Raw genomic sequence first — 5,000 nt, forward strand, 5'->3', positions numbered from 1 at the left:
TGGGAGCTACACACACCAATAAGTCCATACTGCAGGCTGCAGCCAGAACAATTTTCTACATTCAAACATCGACGGCCTCTTCTCTCTAAAAATTCACCAGACCGCTTCTACCACCAGCAAAGAAGTTTCCATCCCTAATTCCTCTGTGATTCCCACTAACCTAAACATTAAGCTGGCATTGAAGGGTGTGAATTACCCCGGCCAATCTGTTCTTTTAAATACAGCTTTTAGCAAGTTTTGAAAGGAGGAGAAGAGCAGATAATATGCCAATAATATCGAGTCTTCTGTGGCGAAGTGGTTTTTGCATAGAAAACAAAGTGGTGAGTTGAAGAGGAATTATATCAGTACTTTGTTTAAAACTGTGTGTAAAAAGCTGTCTCTTGATCATTAACAATAAGTTGTAAAACGTGAATGGGGAGGGACAGTCTTCAAGTTTGTGAGAAGATCGCGCCCTGGTGGAATAAAGGCACGAACAGCTTACAGCACCTAGAATTACCAGGAAGTATTTAGAGTAAAACGGTTTCTAAAAGCTGCCTTTATGAATGAGAGAAAAAAAAATATATATATAAAATAGTAAAATGGAAGGGGAGTGATAGATTTAAATTAATCGTGAAGTGGAGCACCCCCTGTATAAAGTAAAAATGAGAAAAGCTTACAGCACCTGGTATTCCCAGGTGGTCTCCCATCCAAGTACTAACCAGACCCTACCCTGCTTAGCTTCCGAGATCAGACGAGATCGGGCGTGTTCAGGGTGGTATGGCCGTAAGCGAGAGATGCTACCAAAAACAGCCCTTTTGCATTACACGCGTCTATACATGCCAGTTAGTCCCATTGGATCCAACTCCTGGTTTTTTATTTTTTTTATCTGACTCACACTGCAGCCCCACCATCCAATCGGCAGCGCCGGACCCACACCAAACATTCACCAAACTACTCAGCCGGCAGCCTACCACAATTATTCCATTCTTTCCGCATCCGCACACTTCCTTCTTTTTAACTCCTTTTCACTACCGCACAGGTTAATCGCCGCACGTCCCCCGCCGGCAAACATTACTCCTTTGCCTACTGCATGCAGGCTTCTCTTAACGACCCTCTGTTATCAACTCCGCTAACAGCCACAAAATCTCCGCCGCACGAAGCCCACTGGTAGCTGCTGAATCACATGCTTCCCCAAAACGTCGCGCTGTCAGAACACTGGGAGCTACACACACCAATAAGTCCATACTGCAGGCTGCAGCCAGAACAATTTTCTACATTCAAACATCGACGGCCTCTTCTCTCTAAAAATTCACCAGACCGCTTCTACCACCAGCAAAGAAGTTTCCATCCCTAATTCCTCTGTGATTCCCACTAACCTAAACATTAAGCTGGCATTGAAGGGTGTGAATTACCCCGGCCAATCTGTTCTTTTAAATACAGCTTTTAGCAAGTTTTGAAAGGAGGAGAAGAGCAGACCTTGCTTTGCCAATAATATCGAGTCTTCTGTGGCGAAGTGGTTTTTGCATAGAAAACAAAGTGGTGAGTTGAAGAGGAATTATATCAGTACTTTGTTTAAAACTGTGTGTAAAAAGCTGTCTCTTAATTATTAACAATAAGTTGTAAAACATGAATGTGGAGTGACAGTCTTCAAGATTGTCAGAAGATCGCGCCCTGGTGGAATAAAGGCACGAACAGCTTACAGCACCTAGAATTACCAGGAAGTATTTAGAGTAAAACGGTTTCTAAAAGCTGCCTTTATGAATGAGAGAAAAAAAAATAATATATATAAAATAGTAAAATGGAAGGGGAGTGATAGATTTAAATTAATCGTGAAGTGGAGCGCCCCCTGTATAAAGTAAAAGTGAGAAAAGCTTACAGCACCTGGTATTCCCAGGTGGTCTCCCATCCAAGTACTAACCAGACCCTACCCTGCTTAGCTTCCGAGATCAGACGTGTTCAGGGTGGTATGGCCGTAAGCGAGAGATGCTACCAAAAACAGCCCTTTTGCATTACACGCGTCTATACATGCCAGTTAGTCCCATTGGATCCAACTCCTGGTTTTTTATTTTTTTTATCTGACTCACACTGCAGCCCCACCATCCAATCGGCAGCGCCGGACCCACACCAAACATTCACCAAACTACTCAGCCGGCAGCCTACCACAATTATTCCATTCTTTCCGCATCCGCACACTTCCTTCTTTTTAACTCCTTTTCACTACCGCACAGGTTAATCGCCGCACGTCCCCCGCCGGCAAACATTACTCCTTTGCCTACTGCATGCAGGCTTCTCTTAACGACCCTCTGTTATCAACTCCGCTAACAGCCACAAAATCTCCGCCGCACGAAGCCCACTGGTAGCTGCTGAATCACATGCTTCCCCAAAACGTCGCGCTGTCAGAACACTGGGAGCTACACACACCAATAAGTCCATACTGCAGGCTGCAGCCAGAACAATTTTCTACATTCAAACATCGACGGCCTCTTCTCTCTAAAAATTCACCAGACCGCTTCTACCACCAGCAAAGAAGTTTCCATCCCTAATTCCTCTGTGATTCCCACTAACCTAAACATTAAGCTGGCATTGAAGGGTGTGAATTACCCCGGCCAATATGTTCTTTTAAATACAGCTTTTAGCAAGTTTTGAAAGGAGAAGAGCAGAACTTGCTATGCCAATAATATCGAGTCTTCTGTGGCAAAGTGGTTTTTGCATAGAAAACAAAGCGGTCAGTTGAAGAGGAATGATATCAGTACTTTGTTTAAAACTGTGTGTAAAAAGCTGTCTCTTTATCATTAACAATAAGTTGTAAAACGTGAATGGGGAGTGACAGTCTTCAAGTTTGTGAGAAGATCGCGCCCTGGTGGAATAAAGGCACGAACAGCTTACAGCACCTAGAATTACCAGGAAGTATTTAGAGTAAAACGGTTTCTAAAAGCTGCCTTTATGAATGAGAGAAAAAAAAATATATATATAAAATAGTAAAATGGAAGGGGAGTGATAGATTTAAATTAATCGTGAAGTGGAGCACCCCCTGTATAAAGTAAAAGTGAGAAAAGCTTACAGCACCTGGTATTCCCAGGTGGTCTCCCATCCAAGTACTAACCAGACCCTACCCTGCTTGGCTTCCGAGATCAGACGAGATCGGGCGTGTTCAGGGTGGTATGGCCGTAAGCGAGAGATGCTACCAAAAACAGCCCTTTTGCATTACACGCCTCTATACATGCCAGTTAGTCCCATTGGATCCTACTCCTGTTTTTTTTTTTTTTATCTGACTCACACTGCAGCCCCACCATCCAATCGGCAGCGCCGGACCCACACCAAACATTCACCAAACTACTCAGCCGGCAGCCTACCACAATTATTCCATTCTTTCCGCATCCGCACACTTCCTTCTTTTTAACTCCTTTTCACTACCGCACAGGTTAATCGCCGCACGTCCCCCGCCAGCAAACATTACTCCTTTGCCTACTGCATGTAGGCTTCTCTTAACGACCCTCTGTTATCAACTCCGCTAACAGCCACAAAATCTCCGCCGCACGAAGCCCACTGGTAGCTGCTGAATCACATGCTTCCCCAAAACGTCGCGCTGTCAGAACACTGAGAGCTACACACACCAACAAGTCCATACTGCAGGCTGCAGCCAGAACAATTTTCTACATTCAAACATCGACGGCCTCTTCTCTCTAAAAATTCACCAGACCGCTTCTACCACCAGCAAAGAAGTTTCCATCCCTAATTCCTCTGTGATTCCCACTAACCTAAACATTAATCTGGCATTGAAGGGTGTGAATTACCCCGGCCAACCTGCTCTTTTAAATACAGCTTTTAGCAAGTTTTGAAAGGAGGAGAAGAGCAGACCTTGCTATGCCAATAATATCGAGTCTTCTGTGGCGAAGTGGTTTTTGCATAGAAAACAAAGTGGTGAGTTGAAGAGGAATTATATCAGTACTTTGTTTAAAACTGTGTGTAAAAAGCTGTCTCTTTATTATTAACAATAAGTTGTAAAACGTGAATGGGGAGTGACAGTCTTCAAGTTTGTGAGAAGATCGCGCCCTGGTGGAATAAAGGCACGAACAGCTTACAGCACCTAGAATTACCAGGAAGTATTTGGAGTAAAACGGTGTGTAAAAGCTGCCTTTATGAATGAGAGAAATATATATATATATATATATATATATAAAATAGTAAAATGGAAGGGGAGTGATAGATTTAAATTAATCGTGAAGTGGAGCGCCCCCTGTATAAAGTAAAAGTGAGAAAAGCTTACAGCACCTGGTATTCCCAGGAGGTCTCCCATCCAAGTACTAACCAGACCCTACCCTGCTTGGCTTCCAAGATCGGATGAGAACGGGCGTGTTCAGGGTGGTATGGCCATAAGCGAGAGACGCGACCAAAAACAGCCCTTTTGCATTACACACGTCTATACATGCCAGTTAGTCCCATTGGATCCTACTCCTGGTTTTTTTTTTTTTTTTTATCTGACTCACACTGCAGCCCCACCATCCAATCGGCAGCGCCGGACCCACACCAAACATTCACCAAACTACTCAGCCGGCAGCCTACCACAATTATTCCATTCTTTCCGCATCCGCACACTTCCTTCTTTTTAACTCCTTTTCACTACTGCACAGGTTAATCGCTGCACGTCCCCCGCCGGCAAACATTACTCCTTTGCCTACTGCATGCAGGCTTCTCTTAACGACCCTCTGTTATCAACTCAGCTAACAGCCACAAAATCTCCGCCGCACGAAGCCCACTGGTAGCTGCTGAATCACATGCTTCCCCAAAACGTCGCGCTGTCAGAACACTGGGAGCTACACACACCAACAAGTCCATACTGCAGGCTGCAGCCAGAACTATTTTCTACATTCAAACATCGACGGCCTCTTCTCTCTAAAAATTCACCAGACCGCTTCTACCACCAGCAAAGAAGTTTCCATCCCTAATTCCTCTGTGATTCCCACTAACCTAAACATTAAGCTGGCATTGAAGGGTGTGAATTACCCCGGCCAATCTGTTAT

The 5,000-nt window shown here is 44.4% G+C and overlaps 2 protein-coding genes, 3 non-coding genes and 1 pseudogene across 11 annotated transcripts in view; 1 reads left to right on the top strand and 5 right to left on the bottom strand.

The window, feature by feature from the left end:
• LOC125715510 (protein NYNRIN-like) overlaps nt 1-5,000 on the bottom strand; it is a 334,468-nt gene that overhangs the window by 287,578 nt on the left and 41,890 nt on the right. The gene's annotated exons all lie outside the window — the stretch shown is intronic.
• Nucleotides 1-5,000, top strand: part of LOC125715571 (uncharacterized) — a 277,458-nt gene that overhangs the window by 104,541 nt on the left and 167,917 nt on the right. The window lies entirely within an intron of this gene.
• Nucleotides 650-768, bottom strand: LOC125735303 (5S ribosomal RNA). The gene has a single exon (XR_007394600.1). It is a non-coding gene; the product is annotated as a 5S ribosomal RNA (ribosomal RNA).
• Nucleotides 1,849-1,957, bottom strand: LOC125731810 (5S ribosomal RNA; annotated as a pseudogene).
• LOC125732957 (5S ribosomal RNA) lies at nt 3,034-3,152 on the bottom strand. The gene has a single exon (XR_007392318.1). It is a non-coding gene; the product is annotated as a 5S ribosomal RNA (ribosomal RNA).
• Nucleotides 4,240-4,358, bottom strand: LOC125736206 (5S ribosomal RNA). Its single transcript, XR_007395490.1, has one exon. It is a non-coding gene; the product is annotated as a 5S ribosomal RNA (ribosomal RNA).

Source organism: Brienomyrus brachyistius, chromosome 2 (assembly GCF_023856365.1).
Source record: "Brienomyrus brachyistius isolate T26 chromosome 2, BBRACH_0.4, whole genome shotgun sequence".
In the NCBI taxonomy this organism is placed as follows: Eukaryota; Metazoa; Chordata; class Actinopteri; order Osteoglossiformes; family Mormyridae; genus Brienomyrus; species Brienomyrus brachyistius.